This window comes from Pristiophorus japonicus, chromosome 6, assembly GCF_044704955.1.
Source record: "Pristiophorus japonicus isolate sPriJap1 chromosome 6, sPriJap1.hap1, whole genome shotgun sequence".
NCBI classification, from domain to species: Eukaryota; Metazoa; Chordata; class Chondrichthyes; family Pristiophoridae; genus Pristiophorus; species Pristiophorus japonicus.
This window is the reverse complement of record NC_091982.1, coordinates 263,797,512-263,818,369: the sequence shown is the minus strand read 5'-3', so window position 1 is coordinate 263,818,369 and position 20,858 is coordinate 263,797,512. Positions and strand designations below refer to the sequence as shown.

The 20,858-nt window shown below is 46.6% G+C and overlaps 1 protein-coding gene across 1 annotated transcript in view; it reads left to right on the top strand.

Moving 5' to 3' along the window:
- Positions 1–20,858, top strand: part of ece2a (endothelin converting enzyme 2a) — a 395,995-nt gene that overhangs the window by 144,056 nt on the left and 231,081 nt on the right. The window lies entirely within an intron of this gene.

Genomic DNA, 20,858 nt, shown 5'->3' with positions numbered 1-20,858 from the left:
GTTCCTATGGATTGGAGGGTAGCTAATGTAACCCCACTTTTTAAAAAGGAGGGAGAGAGAAATCACTGAATTATAGCCTGATATCGGTAGTGGGGAAAATGTTGGAATCAATTATTAACGATGTAATAACAGCGCATTTGGAAAGCAATGACAGCATGGATTTATGATAGGGAAATCATGCTTGACAAATCTTCTAAAATGTTTTGAGGATGTAATAGAGTGGACAAGGGAGAACCAGTGGATGTGATGTATTTGGACTTTCAAAAGGCTTTTGACAAGGTCCCACACAAGAGATTAGTGTGCTAAATTAAAGCACATGGTATTGAGGGTAATGTATTGACATGGATAGAGAACTGGTTGGCAGACAGGAAGCAAAGAGTAGGAATAAACGGGTCCTTTTCAGACTGGCAGGCAGTGACTAGTGGGGTACTGCAAGGTTCAGTGCTGGGACCCCAGCTATTTACAACATACATTACTGATTTAGATGAAGGAATTGAATGTAATATCTCCAAGTTTGCAGATAACACTAAGCTGGGTGGCAGTGTGAGCTGTGAGGAGGATGCTAAGAGGCTTCAGGGTGACTTGGACAGGTTAGGTGAGTGGGTAAATACATGGCAGATGTAGTATAATGTAGCTAAATGTGAGATTATCCACTTTGGTGGTAAAAAAACAAGAAGGCAGATTATTATCTGAATGGTGACAGATTAGTAAAAGGGGAGGTGTAACGAGACCTGGGTGTCATGGTACATCAGTCATTGAAAGTTGGCATGCAGGTACAGCAGGCGGTGAAGAAGGCAAATGGCATGTTGGCTTTCATAACGAGAGGATTTGAGTATAGGAGCAGGGAGGTCTTACTACAGTTGTACAGGGCCTTGGTGAGGCCACACCTTGAATATTGTGTACAGTTTTGGTATCCTAATCTGAGGAAGGACATTCTTGCTATTGAGGGAGTGCAGCGGAGGTTCACCAGACTGATTCCCGGGATGACAGGACTGACATATGAAGAAAGACTGGATCGACTAGGCTTATATTCAATGGAATTTAGAAGAATGAGAGGGGATCTCATAGAAACATATAAAATTCTGACGGGATTTGACAGGTTAGATGCAGGAAGAATGTTCCCGATGTTGGGGAAGTCCAGAACCAAGGGTCACAGTCTAAGGATAAGGGGTAAGCCATTTAGGACCGAGATGAGAAACTTCTTCACTCAGTGAATTGTGAACCTGTGGAATTCTCTTCCACAGAAAGTTGTTGAGACCAGTTCATTAGATATATTCAAAAGGGAATTAGATGTGGCCCTTACGGCCAAAGGGATCAAGGATTATGGAGAGAAAGCAGGAATGGGGTATTGAAGTGCATGATCAGCCATGATCATATTGAATAGTGGTGCAGGCTCTAAGGGCCGAATGGCCTACTCCTGAACCTATTTTCTATGTTCAGAGGTGGAATCAAAAAGGATATTAGAAATGCTAAGAGAGAGCATGAAAAATTCTTCAAAGTAAAATCAAGGAAAACCCAAAGGTGTTCCATAAATATATTAAGAGCAAGAGGATAACTAATGAAAGGGTAGAGCCTGTTAGAGACCATGAGGATAATCTGAGTATAGAGGTGGAAGATGTGGGTATGGTTCTTAATGAATACTGTTTTCAGAAAGGAAAGGGGCAATGCAGATACTGCTACCGAGGAGGAGTGTAAAAAATCTGGATGAAATAAACATAGTGAGAGAGGAGGTATTAAGCGGTTTAGCAGCTTTGAAAGTGGATAAGTCTCCAGGTCCGGATGAAATGTATCCCAGGCTGTTGAGCGAAGCAAAAGAGGAAATAGCCGCGGTCTTGACCATCATTTTCTAGTTTTGAATTTAGGCATGGTGCTGGAGGACTGGAGGACTGCTAATGTGGTACCCTTGTTTAAGAAGGGACAAAGGAATAGGCCGAGTAATTACAGGCCTGTCAGCCTAACCTCAGTGGTGGGAAAATTATTGGAAAAAATCCTGAAGGACAGGATAAATCTACATTTAGAAAGGCAAGGATTAATTAGGGACAGTCAGCGTGGATTTGTTAAGGGAAGATCATGTTTGACTAGCCTGATTGTATTTTTCGAGGAGGTAACCCGGAGGGTCGATGAGGGTAGTGAGTACGCTGTAGTCAATATGGACTTTAGCAAAGCTTTTGATAAGGTCCCACAAGGCAGACTGGTCACGAAGGTAAAAGCCGTGGGATCCAGGGCAAAGTGGCAAGTTGGATCCAAAATTGGCTTCGAGGTAGGAAGCAAAGGGTAATGGTTGATGGGTGTTTCTGTGACTGGAAGGATGTTTCAAGTGGGGTTCCGCAGGGCTCGGCACTGGGTCCCTTGCTTTTTGTGGTTTACGTCAATGATCTAGATTTGAATATAGTGGGTATGATGAAGAAGTTTGCAGATGACACTAAAATTGTCTGTGTGGTTGATAATGAAGAGGAAAGTCATGGACTAAAGGAGGATATTAATCTACTGGTCAGGTGGGCAGAACAGTGGCAAATGGAATTTAATCTCGAGAAGTGTGAGGTAATGCACTTGGGGAGGGCTAATAAGAAACGGGTATGCACATTAAATGGTAGGCCGCTTAGAAGTGTAGATGAACAAAGGGACCTTGGAGTGCTTGTCCACAGATCCCTGAAAGTAGCCGGCCAGGTGGTTAAGAAGGCATATGGATTGCTGGTCGAGGCATAGAATACAAGAGCAGAGAGATTATGCTTAAATTGTGTAATACGCTCGGTAGGCCACAGCTGGAATACTGCGTGCAGTTCTGGTCGCTGTATTATAGGAAGGACGTGATTGCACTGGAGAAGGTGCAGAGGAGATTTACGAGAATGCTGCCTGGAATGGAGAATCTTAGCTATGAGGACAGATTAGATAGACTGGGTTTGTTCTCCTTGGAACAGAGGAGGCTGAGGGGGGACCTCATTGAGGTGTATAAAACTTTGAGGGGCCTGGATATAGTGGATAGCAAGAGCCTATTTCCCTTAGTGGATGGGGTCAATTACGAAGGGGCATAGGTTTAAGGTGGAGGGTGGAAGATTTAGAGGATTTGGGGAGAACCTTTTTCTCGCAGAGGGTTGTGGGGGTCTGGAACTCACTGCCTGGAAAGATGTTAGAGGCAAAAACCCTCACCACATTTAAAAGGTGCTTGGATGGGCACTTGAAGTGCCGTAACCTGCAGGGTTACGGACCTAGAGCTGGTAAGTGGGATTAGAACATAAGAAATAGGAGCAGGAGTAGGCCATACGGCCTCTCGAGCCTGCTCCGCCATTTAATACGATCATGACTGATCCGATCATGGACTTAGGTCCACTTCCATGTCCTCTCCCCATAACCCCTTATTTCCTTATCAGTTAAGAAACTGTCTATTTCTGTCTTAAATTTATTCAATGTCCCAGCTTCCACAGCTCTCTGAGGCAGTGAATTCCACAGATTTCCAACCCTCTGAGAGAAGAAATTCCTCCTCATCTCAGTTTTAAATGGGCGGCCCCTTATTCTAAGATTATGCTCCTTAGTTCTCGTCTCCCCTATCAGTGGAAACATCCTCTCTGCATCCACCTTGTCAAACCCCCTCATAATCTTATACGTTTCGATAAGATCACCTCTCATCCTTCTGAATTCCAATGAGTAGAGGCCCAACCTACTCAAATTTTCCACATAAGTCAACCCCCTCATCTCTGGAATCAACCTGGTGAACCTTCTCTGAACTGCCTCCAAGTATATCCTTTCTTGAATATGGAAACCAAACCTGTATGCAGTATTCCAGGTGTGGTCTCACCAATACCCTGTAGACTGGATAACCGCATATTGGCTGGCGCAGATACAATGGTAAGTGCTTCAGAGAATCTAATACAGCTAGAGTGGTTTCCTGGAGTAGTTTCGATCACCTGGAAGGATCCAAGAGGAATTTTCCCAGATTTCATTTGCCAATTGGCCTGGGTATTTATCTTTTTTTTGCCTCTCCCAGGAGATCGCATGTCTCCGGGTGGGGTGGAGTATAAAATGTTGTGATACATGGGGTATCGCAATTGTGTGGGGCAGACTGGTGAGGTCAAAAGCTCTTTATCTGTCCGCTATTGTTCATTGTTCATAGGTTTATATGTAACCTTCAGGGCTGCTGACTGAGGGCCGTGTGGCTCTTTGACGACAGGCGCAGACATGATGGGCCGAAATATCTTCCGTCTGCGCTGTAAATTTCTGTGGGCCAGACTTTGGTGGACATATCGCCCGCGCAATGCCCACATACCGTAGAAAATTTGAGGTTTTGTGGAAAAACAGCTGCATACCACCGACATGTCGCCCGGCGCGACTTTGGTAAGTGGTGTACCGCCCGGCAGTATGCATACTGTCCGCCCACACAGCACCCTACACACCGGCCACATGTCCACCATTGGTAGCATACCGCCAACATACCACCAGAGCTGCATACCCTCTGAAGAAAGGTGGTTTTATGCTGATGATATGTCGGCGGTATGTAAGCTACAACGGTCCTCTCTCCCCACCCCACCACCCCTCCCCCCCCACCCCCCGAGAGATCTAATCCCCCCCTGCCCCCCAGAGATCTAATCCCACCCCCAGAGATCTATTCTGCCCCTCCCCCCAAAAAATGCGAAAATAAATACATTATTATTAATTTTATTCACACAACACCTAAGTACTCTAAATAACTCAAAAACACTGCAGAAAACAACTAAAAATCCAAACCTACCTGGAGACACTTACCTGCGATCCGACGTCAGCAGTCTCTGGCCTCCAGACTGTTCTTCTCGGGGAGCGGGGCAGGGGGGGTGCGGTGGGGGGTGGGGGGGGTGCGGGGAACGGAGGTCGATGGAAGAGCGTGCGTGCGCAGAACTCGGGACCCGAAGAGTCCCGAGTCCCAGTCAAATGACCTTGCACCACCGGAGCAGACCATCCGTTGAACTCTGCTGACCACCCGGACCAATATTGCCAGCACTCTGCCACAGCGATACCGGGCGGTGAAGATTGACAGACCACTGCGAGACTGCCGAGAATCCACCAATGTTGGGCCCTATGGGGCCAAGTTTCGGCCTGAGTTGCTCCAATTTTTTCGGAGCAACTGGTTTAGAATGGAGTATCTTAGAAATTGCAATTCTCGGCATTTAGTTTGCTCCAGTTCGAGTCAGTTAGAACAGTTTCATTTTGGAACAGATTTTTTTTTTCCAAAAGGGGGCATGTCCGGTCACTTACGCCCGTTTTGAAAGTTTAGGCAGTGAAAACTTACTCCAAACTAACAGAATGGAGTAAGTCTAGATTTTTGCACGCTCAGAAAAACCTTGCCTACACTTTAGAAATCAGGCGTAGGGACGGGTTTGGGGGGGGGGAGGGGGGGTGGGGGAAGGGAAGTAATTACATTTACAAGCTTTCAACAGTCCTACTTATACAAATAAAGAGCCATCCTGAATAAAAAATGATAACCAAAGCAAATACATGATATTGAATATTCCACCTGTGTGAAGCAGCAGCAGCCTTCGAGCTGCGGTGCTTCAGGCAGGCCTTCCTTCCATGTAGGAGACAGGGGCGGTGTCAGTGGCTGACGGCAGCCGAAGACACAGCAAGCAGCCTTGGAGCTGCGAGGGAGGCTGAGGCCATTCGGCCAGTGACAGGGAGAGGCAGCCAGATAGCCAGTTTGAAACTTAAATTTGTAATTGCAGAATGGGTGCTGCATTGTCAACACCACGGATTATGCAATGGTTCGCCAGCAATTCACTGCATAGGAGAGAATTGATTAGAGCTCACCGCACCAGGAACGTCATAGCCCGTAGGCTGATGGGCAGGAGACCTTACCCACGTCGGCAATATCGAGCCAGGCGCTCGTACCTGGACATGAGCGAGGCTGATTGTGTCAAAAGGCTGCGTTTCCGCAGAGAAGTTGTCGTTGAGATCTGTGATATGCTGAGCGCAGATTTGCAGCCCAGAAGCAGAATGCCAACTGCCTTGTCTGTTGAAGTGAAGGTAACAGCTGCACTTGCCTTCTATGCCTCGGGATCATTTCAGGCTACAACCGGAGATGTGTGCGCTATCTCTCAACGGGCAATACATGCCTGCGTTTACCAGGTCACGGCTGCACTGTATGCGAGGAGCAATGACTTCATCAATTTCCCAATGACCGCACAAGCGATCCATGAGAGGGCTGTGGGCTTCTTCAGGATTGCCGGCTTCCCAAAGGTACAGGGCTGCATTGATTGTACCCACATCGCCTTGCGAGCACCTGTGGAGGATTCCGAGCAGTACAGGAATAGGAAAGGTTTCCACTCTATCAATGTGCAGCTCGTGTGTGACGACAAGCAGCGCATCATGTCAGTCGATGCGAGATACCCTGGCAGCACCCACGATGCGTTCATCCTACGCGACAGTGTTCTATCTGACATGTTTGAGCAACAGCCAGAAGGGCAGAGCTGGCTACTGGGAGACAAAGGGTACGGCCTGACCACCTGGCTCATGACGCCCCTACGCGTGACACGGACAGAAGCTGACCGTCAATACAACATGGCGCACATTGCGACGCGCAGCATCATTGAGAGGACCATTGGCCTATTGAAACAGCGATTCCGATGCCTGGACCATTCCGGAGGCCACTTGCAATACTCTCCTCAGATTGTAGGTCACTTCACTGTTGTGTGCTGCATGCTCCATAACTTAGCCATCATGAGGCAACAGGAGCTGGTAGTGGAACCAGAAGACCCACGTGAGGGTCCAGTGCCTGATGATAGTATTTTGGAAGAGCAGGATGAGGATGATGACGATGATCAGGAAAACATGCAAGTGCCTGATGCCGGAGCACGAGGTCGGAGGAGGGCCGTCCATCGCGCTCCTTTAACGATTGCTCGAGCCTTGCGCCAGCAGCTCATCCGTGAACGCTTCAATTACTGATGCCTGAGGGCTCTGCAACCACTGTTGTGCATGGACATGTTTAATCTTTGCAGTTGTTCCTACGTTGTGTTGTGTTAATGGAAGATGATTCAGTTTTAATGAAAAAATATTTTATTGAAAAGTTAACGTCACTCTAATAAAATATTTGTTGTATCAAACTATACTTTTTAATATGACTCTTGAAGATCACTTAAAAACTTTAAGATCACTTGTAAAGTTACAGAACAATTTCAATTTGAAAAATCTTATACTCTTAAGATCACTTAAACTTCAAGATCACTTTTTAGATGCAAAATTAAATAATTTACAGAATGTGAGAGCATTTACACTATAAGATCACTTGAAAACCCTGAGATCACTTATATGTTGCAAAGTTACAAAACTTACAAAACAGTTTCATTGTGAAAAATCTTACACTCTGAAGAACACTTAAACTTCAGGATCACTTTTTAGGTGCAAAATTAAATAAGATACAAAAAAATGTGAGAGCATTTACACTATAAGATCACTTAAAAACCATAAGATCACTTGTAAGTTGTAAAGCTACAAAACTTACAAAACAATTTCAATTTGAAAAATGCTACTACAGCTACATCAAGAACAAGAACAAAAGCAGCAAAGAAAGGCTGCAACCATCTCTCATCCACATCTCAGTGAATGTTCACTTCCTCATGGGGGTGTCATTTGATTGGCCGGACTATGTGCCCTTATTGCAGCAGCTATCTCCGTGAGGGCCTGTGCCGTAATTTGCATGCCCTCCCTGACGGCCTGCCATCGATTGCACTCCCTCGGACATTCCCTCCCTAAGTTCCCGTGTCATTACTGCTATTTCTCCCGTCAGGACCGTCACCTCTTCACTCACTGCACTGACACTACCGATGAGTGATCGGGTAAGCTCATTGGTCTCATACCCAATGCCACAACCTGAGCTGCATCTGTTGCACGCTGCATCTCAGGAGAGCGTGTCTCCAATCTCCTCCTCCTCTGCCTGGGTCTGCCTCGTGGCACCACTACACGGGGAGGCGCGGGCTGGAACGGTGGGACACTCGGTGTTGCAAACGGCACCACTACACGGGGAGGCGCGGGCTGGGACGGTGGGACACTCGGTGTTCCAGACGGCAGTACTAGAGAGAGAGGCTCGGGCTGGGACGGTGGGGTGCTCAGTGCTCCAGACGGCAGTACTAGAGAGAGGGGCGCGGGCTGGGACGGTGGGATGCTCAGTGCTCCAGACGGCAGTACTAGAGAGAGAGGCGCGGGCTGGGACGGTGGGGTGCTAGGTGTTCCAGACAACAGCACTCGAGTGCGAGCCGTGGGCTGGGACGGTGGGTGAATGGGTGTAAACTGCTCCATTATATCACCAGCACCACTGGGACCTGCAACGTCGGAATCAAAACCATAGAAGGTGGAACCAGAACCTATGCAAGGGGTTGAAACTCTGATGCCCCTTAATGAGGGCTCATAAACATTAATTTGGAAGCCCTCCCCGTAGACATTTCAGTCATCGCCGCCATCATCCAGTCTGGATCGTCCGCTTCTGGTTGCACTGGTTCTTGTTCTGTATCTTCAGGATCCTCAGGGTTGGCAACAGCAGCATCAGCATCATCATCATTATCATGTTCTACAAAATACATCAGAACAGTCAAATGCTTAACAGCAAGGGAGGGGGCAGGATGGGTGGCATGAGTACTCTCACACATAGCAGGCCAGGCAGCAGGTTGATTTGAAGGGCCACGATGCATTTTCAGGACTTACCCTCTTCCTCGCGTGCGGGCCCAGCTTGTGCTGTACTGATTGCTTTTCTCCATGTCCGACTCATCATAGCAGCTACCCTCTGTTCCAAGGGTGTCAGTGGATGCAGATTGGGCATGCCTGCTCCTGATCGAGTTGCTTCCCTTTTGTTGTGGGCCAATTTCTTCTGCAAAGATTAAAATATAACTTTTTACAGAGTGCGTCTTTCTGCAGGGTGGGACATACAGATAGTCACATTACAATTACGATTACATTAAAAAATGAAAATATTACTTACACTAACTACTTGACCAAGGTCGTGCCATTTCTTTTTACACTGGCTTCCAGATCACATGGTATGCACCACTGCGCAGTAATCTTCTGCAACTTGGTTCCACCGTTTCTTCATTTCTTTGGGTGGCACTTTTACGCGACCTCTGTTACTGGTATCCAGCTCCTGCCATCTCTGCTCAATGACGTTGACTAATATCTCCACTTCCTCAATGCAAGAAAAGTTTTGTTCTTGGTGGACGTTGTTCCATTGCTGTATTGAATTGACACTCTTATTTTTCAAAACACACAGTCCTTATTTTGCATGCACCTATGCAGCACTGTTCTGGATGTTTAGCAGTGAAAAGCAGCACTCACTGATTTCAGCAGGTGATTTATTCAACAGTGCTGCTAAAAGCACTCCTTCAGACACCAAAAAATCACCAAAATTCAATCCCAAGCCTTTCCAGAGGTCCACGAGACAAATCAGCACTTTACTTTAAGTTCCTTTAAAAATGGCCGAGTGCCAATGTTTCTGGGCTACTGCGCGTGTGCGCGCTCCAACGCGCAGGCGCAGGGCTGCCGGCACGACGTTCCCTCATTTGACTTAGCCCCGCCCCCTCCACTTGCAGAATCAGCGCGACTCTGTGGCTCCGCCCCCCCGCTGCTGTCTGCGCGCAGCGTCGAGCTCCGAGGGACCTGCAGGGAGCCCGAGAATTACGAGGTAGATTTTTGTTGCTTTTAGGCGCGAAAAACCAGCGTCCATGTCGGGGCTGCACTGTTCTAGGCGCAGCCCGAAACTTGACCCCTATGTTTCTATGACTGTAGAAGCTCTTACTATCTGTTTTTGTATTTCATGCTAGTTCACTCTCATAATCCGTCTTCTCTCGCTCTATTATTTTTTTAGTCATCCTTTGCTGTTTTTTTAAAGTTTCCCAATCCTCTGGCCTCCCACTAATCTTGGCAACATTCTATGCCATTGTTTTCAACTTGATACCATCCTTTACTTAGACAGCCATGGATGATTCTCCCTTCTCTTAAAGTCTTTCCTTCTCACTGGAATATATTTTTGTTGAGAGTTCTGAAATATCTCCTTAAATGTCTGCCACTGCTTATCAACCATCTTACACTTTAATCTATTTTCACAGTCCACTTTAGCCACATCTCCTTGTTTGATCCTTTTGCACTGACTCTGAACAAGTTATAGTAATTCCCTTTATGTTACAGTAATCTGCAGTAAATGCATCAATTTGGATTAAGTAGACTAAGACACTCAAGTAAACTGTAATGATTACATGCAAGTCTGATTGTCATCAGTGGTTACCTCGACTTGCACAGCTCTTCACATAAGGTGAGCTGGTTTATGCATTTCTCTCACATTGGCATTCTTTAAGTTTGTCACCTTCTATAAAATCACTGTGATCAGACAGAGTCAATGCAATTTTATGAAAGGGAAATCGTGTTTGACAAATCTATTCGAGATTTTTGAGGGTGTAACTAGCAAAGTAGATAAGGGCAAACCAGTGGATATAATATATTTGGATTTTCAGAGGGCATTTGATCAGGTGTTACACAAGATTAGAGCTCAAGGGATTGGGGGTAATATATTAGCATGGATTAACGATTGTTTAATGGACAGAAAACAGAAGAACGCAGTCCTTTAAAAGGGCCGGGCACCCAAAAAAGAAAGAAGGGCAAACATTGGCTTCAGCTATTTACAATCAATATCAGTGACTTAGATGAGTGTAATATATCCAAGTTTGTTGATGATACAAAGCTAGGTGGGAAAGTAAGCGGTGAGGAGGCAGCAAAGGGATATAAACCAATTAAGTAATTTGGCAAGATGGTGGCAGACGAAGTATAATGTGGGGAGATGTGAAATTATCATTTTGATAGGAAGAATGGAAAAGCAGAATTTTTTGAAAAATGGTATTCAGAGGGATTTAAGGATCCTTTGTCCATGAATCATGGAAAGTTAACATGCAGATACAGCAATCAATTAGGAATGCAGATAGTATGTTAGCCTTCATTACAAGAGGTTTGGAATATAAGAGTAAGGAAGTCTTGCTGCCATTGACCAGAAACCTATCTGGACCAGCTACATAAATACTGTGGCTACAAGAGCAGGTCAGAGGCTGGGTATTCTGAGCGAGTGACTCATCTCCTGACTCCCCATAGCCTTTCCACCATCTAAAAGGCACAAGTCAGGAGTGTGATGGAATATTCTCCTCTTGCCTGGATGAATGCAGCTCCAACAACACTCAAGAAGCTAAACACCATGCAAGACAAAACATTCCGCTTGATTGGCACTCCATCCACCACACTAAACATTCACTACCTCCACCACCGATGCACCATGGCTGAAGTATGTCATCATCATCATAGGCAGTCCCTCGAAGAGAGGATGACTTGCTTCCACGTCAAAAAGTTCACAGATGTTTCAATGAAGGACCTAAAATTCCAGATCCCTAACTACATGTTGAAGGGTGGAAGATGCCTGTGCGTGGATTTTTTTTAACGTGTGGTGACTGTTGTACACCAGCCACCACACGGGCTTGACAGAGCTAGGTCTTGGTCCAGTAGCAAGGATTAACCAAGATGACTGGAGACCAGCTCTGCTGCACGGACCTAGTGTGGACACATATCGCAGTGTGGGCTGGCCCGTGCTGCCCCTGGGCCCTCGCCTCTCCTAGGCCCCGATCACATCCCTCTACAATCTCTCGCCGCTTCTTCACCCTGACCTCGCCGCTCCTGCCCGCACTCCAATCAGCAACCTGGATCTTGGTGATGTCCCTCTTCACTGCAGTTGCTCTCCTGCTCCAACACGTGCTGCTCCCTGGAGTGGTATTTCGCCATGCTGCTCCTTCCGCTCCCCGGCCTGCTCCGATGGTGCTCGCAGGCTGGGGGCCCGCTCAGCCTGCTGGGCTAGGCTGCCATGCTGCTCCTTCAGCATGTACTGCACAACTTGCCAAGGCTTCTTCAACAGCACCTCCCAAACCCACAATCTCAACCACCTAGAAGGATAAGGGCAGCAGGCACATGAGAACACCATCACCTGCAAGTTCTCCTGACACGATCCTGACTTGGAAATATATCGCCGTTCCTTCATCATCGTTGGGTGAAAATCCTGGAACCCCCCTCCCTAACAGCACTGTGGGAGCACCTTCACCACACGGACTGCAGCGGTTCAAGAAGGTGGCTCACCATCACCTTCTCAATGGGAATTAGGAATGGGCAATAAATGCTGGCCTTGCCAGTGATGCCCACATCCCGTGAATGAATGATTAAAATTTATATAAGGCTTTGGTGAGACCACACCTGGAGTATTGTATACAGTTTTGGTCTTCTTACCTAAGGAAGGAAATACTTGCCTTAGAGGGGCTGCAACAAATGTTCACTAGATTGATTCCTGGGATAAAAGGACTGTTCTGTGAAGCGAGATTGATTAGAATGGGCCTATGTTCTCTGGAGTTCAGAAGAATTGAGAGGTGATCTCACTGAAATGTATACAATTCTTAGAGGGCTTGACAAGGTAGATGCTAAGAGGCCTTTTCCCCTGGCTGGAGAATCTAGAATTAGGGGTCATAGGGCTAGATTTTACACTTTTGTGCAGATCGCCCAAAAATGGGCGTTATTTCCGACGTGGGCGGTAAAAATGGATTTTCTGATCGCCAGCTTCTCGCCCATTCTCAAAGCTCCTAGTCTCCATTTTTGAAATTGGGCATTACCGCGAGCGATATGAAAATGGGCGGTAGCGTTAAATCTCTCTGACCTTCTGCCGTAAAGTGTCGCCGTCCTTAGCAACAGCATGGCAACGCTCGATTCCAGCGATTCAGGAGGTCAAGGGTCATCATTACATGCGCAGAAGAGGAGACAGAGAGAGAGGGAGCTGAGAGGGACTGAAAGCGTGTGTGGCCGTGATGTGTGCTTGTCTGGTTGTTGTGGGAGGCACGAGGGAGATTCACCAGCAGCAAAAAGCCTACTAAGCGCCAAGGACATATTTGGCACCGAGTTTCTGTCCAACAAATAATATATAACATGGAAGGGATGGTGGAGGTCCTGGAGCTGATAGCCAGGAACACTGGTGGCAGAGGGCTCCCAGTGGTCCCGGAGTGCGGCACTGCACCCCAAGGTGCCACCCCCCCATTGCCAACGACGCATGAGAGCCAGGAGCAACATTCCCCCCCCCCCCAATGAAGCATCGCCTGAGGAGCTCCTTGGCCAGGCGGCTTGGAGTCAGGAGGGGAAGAGGCAGAGGTGGGGGGGGGGGGGGGAAGGGTTGGTTTGTACAGAAATACTGATGATTTCAGACAATTGTTCGGTTTAAATGTTTTTTATTTAACAAAACCTTGTTGCGCATTGGCTCAGATAGCTGCACCGTTACACGCTGGTGATTCCTTAACATCAAAGGGTATAATTACACTTAACTTCAATCAACAAACTTTAACTTTCACCAAGGTGATGCCCACCATTGATGTATGACCTGCACACCCAGCAGTGTGTCAGCTTTGTAAATAACACCAACGTTCTTTCAGGCAAAGTGCTCATTGATGAGCTCCTGATATAAGGCTCTTACAGCCACCACAGGCCCTTTCATGTGGTCTACAGGGGGGGGCGGGGGCATGGCTTTAACGTCAGCCTGATTGTCTGGGCCGATGTCAGCGCCTGCCTCCTTTTCCTCCTCTTCCTCTCTCTGGTGAGGTGGACTGCCAGACTCTTCAGGTAATTCTTGTCCTCTCCTGATAGCCAAGTTGTGCAGCATGGAGCACACCACCATGAATTGAGCTATCTGGTATTGGAGCTCACCTCTAAAGCGCTGCTTAAGCACTCCAGTGGTTTTCTTCACGATATTGCGAGTGGCTCTGTGGGCTCTCGTTATATCGCCTCTCGGCTTTGGTGTGGGTGTCACGCAGCGGGGTCATCAGCCAGGTGGCAAGGCCATATCCTTTGTCAACAAGAATCCAGTATTGACCTTGTGGCCGATTGTTAAACAAGTCAGATACAATGCTCTCACGCAGAATGTGAGCATCATGGATGCTGCCTGGAAGTTTAGCATTCACTGCCAGTATAATTTGCTGATGGTCGACAATGAGTTGGACATTCAGAGAATCCCTTGCGGTTCCTGAAAACCTCTGCATACTGAAAAGGTGCCCGCATCGCGATGTGCGTACAGTCTATTGCTCCCTGCACCTTGGAGAAGTTTGCAATTCTGGAGAATCCTAGAGCCCTCTCAGTCTGTGCCTCCCTGGTCATAGGGAAGCTGATCAAGTCTCTCCTGTGTGTGTACAGGGCTTCAGTGACCTGTCTAATGCAGCAATGTGGGGCCTGAAAAGAACCCGAGGCGTAGAACGACAGTGCTGCGGTGACTTTGACCTCGATGGACAGTGCAGAACTGATGGAGCTGGCAGGCTGCAGATCTCCCCTTATGAGCTGGCATACCTCAGTGATAACCCCTTTGTGGAAGCGCAGTCTCCGAAGGCAGGTGGTGTCGGGCAAGTCGAGGTAAAAACGCTTGTCGCTATACTTGCAGGGGGGTCTGGTCCTCCTCATCAGTCTGGCACGTCTTACATTGGGCACATAATGTACCTTCGGCCAGCTTGAGTCTGCAGAATGTAATTGGTCATCATTGCAATAGCTCTCTGTTTTCCACCGATTGGTCACAAAGAATGAATGTCCCGTATGAATGAATTCCAATCCCGTATGGTAAAGATTTTTGTACAGATGTTCACATCACCTCCAAAGACCTCCAGCATATATCCGAACTCCCCCGAGGTTGAAGCACAGCAGCCTTTTAAAGGATGAGACATGTGATGTAGAACATGGCGTCCATAATGCTGTGATTAGTTCCGGTTAGTTCCACTTTTTCCGGGCGGTTTTTTGGGCGAGCGATATTGTGGGCGACATGTGCGAGGTGGTGAAAGTGGCACTGGCCGATCTCCTGGCCGTTAGTTTTGGTAAATATGATCTTTACGACAAAAAAAAAATTGGCGGTCGGTATTATTAAATCTCGGCGTTAATTCCGTCGAAAACATTGGACGATGTTATGGGCATTGATTTTGCCAATTCTGATGATTCCGCCCAAAAAAAGTGGGCGGCGGTATTATTTTTCCCGGCGTTATGCACACGGAGAAAGTAACGCTCGCTGATAAGTTTCCGAAAAATGCCCATCAGTTTCCATTTTGTGACTAAATGGCCGATATACGTCATTTCAGCGGTAAAATGGACTTTAAGTGGGTGTTAAGCATGCAAAGAAAGTGGGAAATCTAGCCCATAGTGTCAGGGTAAGGGGTTGATTATTTAGAACTGAAATGAGGAGAAATATCTTCAGTCAGAGGGTGGTGAATCTTTCAAATTCTCTACCCCAGAGAGCTATGGATGCTCAGTCGATGAGTACATTCAAGACTGAGATCAATAGACTCTTGGACACTAAAGGAGTCAAGGGGTATGGGGATAAGGCGGGAAAGTGGAGTTGAGGTAGAAGTTCAGCCATGATCTTATTGAATGGTGGAGCAGGCTCAATGGGCCATATGGCCTACTCTTCCTATTCCTTATGTTCTTGTCTTCTTTAGGATATCCTTCTAGACACTTGTACATGATTCCATTTTGACCTACTGTATGCTAGCCTTCCATGCCTGTTTCACTCTCTGGGCATTGTTGCTCCATTGAGAACAGATTGCCTTTGCCTCATCATCTACAGATCTGCAGATTTTGATCTGAAAATCTTGCTTTACCTCTTCCGTGCTCTCTCTCCATTTGTTGGAGAAATTGTTCACTCCATATTTAGGTTGGCCTATTTATGGCAGATAAGTGCCTGCTTGACTCCTTCATGTGGTTTCTAATTCATGTCTTTTTTGCATGTCCTAAAACACCTGAGTTTCCAGAATACAAAAAAGATATGGATGAGTTCCAATCCAGAGTAAGAAATAGCTGAACAAATTGCAAGATGAAGATCTGGTGATTGGACCAGTCAGAAGAAAAAAAGAGACTTGCATTCATATAGTGCCTTTCACGACCACCGGACATCCCAAAGTGCATTATAGCCAATTAAGTACTTTTTGAAGTGTAGTCACTGTTGAATTGCAGTAGCCAATTTGTGTGTACAGCAAGCTCCCACAAACAGCAATGTGTTCATGACAAGATAATCTGCTGTTAGTAGTAGAGAGATAAATATTAGCCAGGGCACAGGTGATATCTTCCCTGCTATTCTTTGAAATAGTGCCATGGGATCTTTTACATCCTGCTCAGGCAGCAGATGGGGGCCTTGGTTCAACGTCTCGTCCAAAAGACAACACTTCCAACAGTGAAGCACTCTCTCAGGACTGCACTGAAGTGTCAGCCTAGATTTTTGTGCTCAAGTCTCTGGAGTGAGACTTGAACCCACAAGCCTTCTGACTCAAAGGCAAAGGTGCTGCCAACTGAGCTACCAACTGTTGACAGGTTAGCTCATGAACTTTTATATTTGTTCTGGGATGTGGGCGTCGCTGGCAAGGCCGGCATTTATTGCCTGTCCCTAATTGCCCTTGAGATAGTAGTGGTGAGCCATTCTTGAACCGCTGCAGCCCTTGTCATGAAGGTGCTCCCACAGTGCTGTTAAGCAGAGAGTTCCAGGATTTTGACCCAGCGACGATGAAGGAACGGCAATATATTTCCAAGTCAGGATCGTGTGCAACTTGGAGTTGAGCTTGCAGGTAATGGTGCTCCCACCCTGCTAGGTGGTGGAGGTCGTGGGTTTGGGAGGTGCTGGCGAAGAAGCCGTAGCAAGTTGCTGCAGTGCACTTTATAGATGGTACACACTGCAGCCACTGTATACCGGTGGTGGAGGGAGTGAATGTTGAAAGTGGTGGATGGCGTGCCAATCAAGCAGGTTGCTCTTTCCTGGATGGTGTCGAGCTTCTTGAGTGTCGTTGGAGAGTATTCCATCACACTCCTACCTTGTGCCTTTATAGATGGTGGACAGGCTTTGGGGAGTCAGGAGGTGAGATACTCGCCACACAATACCCAGCCTCTGACCCGCTCTTGTTGCCACAGTATTTATGTGGCTGGTTCAGTTAAGTTTCTGGTCAATGATGACCTCTAGGATGTTGATGGTGGGAGATTCGGAGATGGGAATGCCATTGAATATCAAGGGGAGGTGGTTAGACTCTGGCTTGTTGGAGATGGTCATTGCCTGGCACTTGTGTGACGCAAATGTAACTTGCCATTGATAAGCCTAAGCCAAACAGTAGTAGTGATGTTGGGGAGGGCATCAAACATGAAATTAGGGGTGCGTGCAATAAAGGTGCAGCAGTTATAATGGGTGACTTTAATATGCACATAGATTGGGCTAACCAAACTGGAAGCAATACGGTGGAGGAGGATTTCCTGGAGTGCATAAGGGATGGTTTTTTAGACCAATATGTTGAGGAACCAACTAGGGGGGAGGCCATCTTAGACTGGGTGTTGTGTAATGAGAGAGGATTAATTAGCAATCTCGTTGTGCGAGACCCCTTGGGGAAGAGTGACCATAATATGGTGGAATTCTGCATTGGGATGGAGAATGAAACAGTTAATTCAGAGGCCATGGTCCAGAACTTAAAGAAGGCTAACTTTGAAGGTATGAGGCGTGAATTGGCTGGGATGGATTGGCGAATGATACTTAAGGGGTTGACTGTGGATGGGCAATGGCAGACATTTAGAGACCGCATGGATGAACTACAACAATTGTACATTCCTGTCTGGCATAAAAATAAAAAAGGGAAGGTGGCTCAACCGTGGCTATCAAGGGAAATCAGGGATAGTATTAAAGCCAAGGAAGTGGCATACAAATTGGCCAGAAATAGCAGCGAACCTGGGGACTGGGAGAAATTTAGAACTCAGCAGAGGAGGACAAAGGGTTTGATTAGGGCAGGGAAAATGGAGTATGAGAAGAAGCTTGCAGGGAACATTAAGACGGATTGCAAAAGCTTCTATAGATATGTAAAGAGAAAAAGGTTAGTAAAGACAAACGTAGGTCCCATGCAGTCAGAATCAGGGGAAGTCATAACGGGGAACAAAGAAATGGCGGACCAATTGAACAAGTACTTTGGTTCGGTATTCACGAAGGAGGACACAAACAACCTTCCAGTTATAAAAGGGGTCGGGGGGTCTAGTAAGGGGGAGAAACTGAGGGAAATCCTTATTAGCCGGGAAATTGTGTTGGGGAAATTGATGGGATTGAAGGCCGATAAATCCCCAGGGCCTGATGGACTGCATCCCAGAGTACTTAAGGAGGTGGCCTTGGAAATAGTGGATGCATTGACAGTCATTTTCCAACATTCCATTGACTCTGGATCAGTTCCTATAGAGTGGAGGGTAGCCAATGTAACCCCACTTTTTAAAAAAGGAGGGAGAGAGAAAACAGGGAATTATAGACCGGTCAGCCTGACATCGGTAGTGGGTAAAATGATGGAATCAATTATTAAGGATGTCATAGCAGTGCATTTGGAAAGAGGTGACATGATAGGTCCAAGTCAGCATGGATTTGTGAAAGGGAAATCATGCTTGACAAATCTTCTGGAATTTTTTGAGGATGTTTCCAGTAGAGTGGACAAGGGAGAACCAGTTGATGTGGTATATTTGGACTTTCAGAAGGCGTTCGACAAGGTCCCACACAAGAGATTGATGTGCAAAGTTAGAGCACATGGGATTGGGGGTAGTGTACTGACATGGATTGAGAACTGGTTGTCAGACAGGAAGCAAAGAGTAGGAGTAAATGGGTACTTTTCAGAATGGCAGGCAGTGACTAGTGGGGTACCGCAAGGTTCTGTGCTGGGGCCCCAGCTGTTTACACTGTACATTAATGATTTAGACGAGGGGATTAAATGTAGTATCTCCAAATTTGCGGATGACACTAAGTTGGGTGGCAGTGTGAGCTGCGAGGAGGATGCAGTGAGGCTGCAGAGCGACTTGGATAGGTTAGGTGAGTGGGCAAATGCATGGCAGATGAAGTATAATGTGGATAAATGTGAGGTTATCCACTTTGGTGGTAAAAACAGAGAGACAGACTATTATCTGAATGGTGACAGATTAGGAAAAGGGGAGGTGCAAAGAGACCTGGGTGTCATGGTACATCAGTCATTGAAGGTTGGCATGCAGGTGCAGCAGGCGGTTAAGAAAGCAAATGGCATGTTGGCCTTCATAGCAAGGGGATTTGAGTACAGGGGCAGGGAGGTGTTGCTACAGTTGTACAGGGCATTGGTGAGGCCACACCTGGAGTATTGTGTACAGTTTTGGTCTCCTAACCTGAGGAAGGACATTCTTGCTATTGAGGGAGTGCAGCGAAGGTTCACCAGACTGATTCCCGGGATGGCGGGACTGACCTATCAAGAAAGACTGGATCAACTGGGCTTGTATTCACTGGAGTTCAGAAGAATGAGAGGGGACCTCATAGAAACATTTAAAATTCTGACGGGGTTAGACAGGTTAGATGCAGGAAGAATGTTCCCAATGTTGGGGAAGTCCAGAACCAGAGGTCACAGTCTAAGGATAAGGGGTAAGCCATTTAGGACCGAGATGAGGAGGAACTTCTTCACCCAGAGAGTGGTGAACCTGTGGAATTCTCTACCACAGAAAGTTGTTGAGGCCAATTCACTAAATATATTCAAAAAGGAGTTAGATGAAGTCCTTACTACTCGGGGGATCAAGGTGTATGGCGAGAAAGCAGGAATGGGGTACTGAAGTTGAATGTTCAGCCATGAACTCATTGAATGGCGGTACAGGCTAGAAGGGCCGAATGGCCTACTCCTGCACCTATTTTCTATGTTTCTATGTTTCTATGTAAATATCGTCCATGTCTTGCTGCTTGCGGGCATGGGCTGCTTCATTTTCTGAGGAGTTGCGAATTTGACTGAACACTGCAATCATCAGCGAACAGCCTTGTCTTTTGCACTTGCCTGTGGGGCTCCGCCATCATTGAGGATGGGGATATTCATGGAGCCTCCTTCTCCTGTTAGTTGTGTAATTGTCCACCACCAATCACGACTGGGTGTGGCAGAATGGCAGAGCTTTGAACTTGATTGTAGGATCACTTAGCTTTGTTTATAGCATGCTGCTTCTGCTGCCTAGCATGCACGTAGTCCTGTGTTGCAGCTTCCCCAGGTTGGCACCTCATTTTTGGCTACACCTGGTACTGCTCCTGGCATGCTATTTTGCACTCCTCATTGAACCAGGGTTAGTCCCCTGGCTTGATGGTAATGGTAGAGTGAGACATATGCCGGACCAGGAGGTTACAGATTATGGTGGAATACAATTCTGCTGCTGGTGATGGCCCTCAGCGCCTCATGGATGCCCAGTTTTGAGCTGCTAGATCTGTATTGAATCTATCCCATTTAATCTAGCAGCTCAATCTAGCACGGTGGTGAAGCCACACAACACGGTGGAGGGGTGTCCTCAGTGTGAAGACGGGAAACATGGTTCTGGTGCTGAACAATGACAGTATGTACTACCACGTCAAGAAGCCCTGCAATTATATGTTACAAATCAGTTATCTGAGTGAATTCCATCATACCCTGCATGGGCAAGCCAATGTTATGATTCCACAAACAAGTTTACTGCCTGAGTATGAGAAAAGATTCATTATTACATCGGGGCCAAAATTCTGCATTGCCCATTACAAGGTAAAACTCAGAAGGTTTTGTGGAAAGAGAAATAAAGAAAAAGAAATAGAAGTCAAACTGCTAATGTAATTACTGACTTGTATCATTGTGAACAGTTATTATTAAATACACTCTATTTTATATACATAACCGTGTTTGGAGCTTTGTCTGGAACTTGTTGAAGATCCTGTTATCTGGTGCTTATATGGGTCTTTGCACTATTTAAGATGTGTAGCTAGAACCGTTACCATAGATTGCTACAATGTCTATACAATAAAATGCTTTCCATAGATCAATGGAAATTCCGTTGGCTGACTGAAACTCTAAACTATGAACTTTACA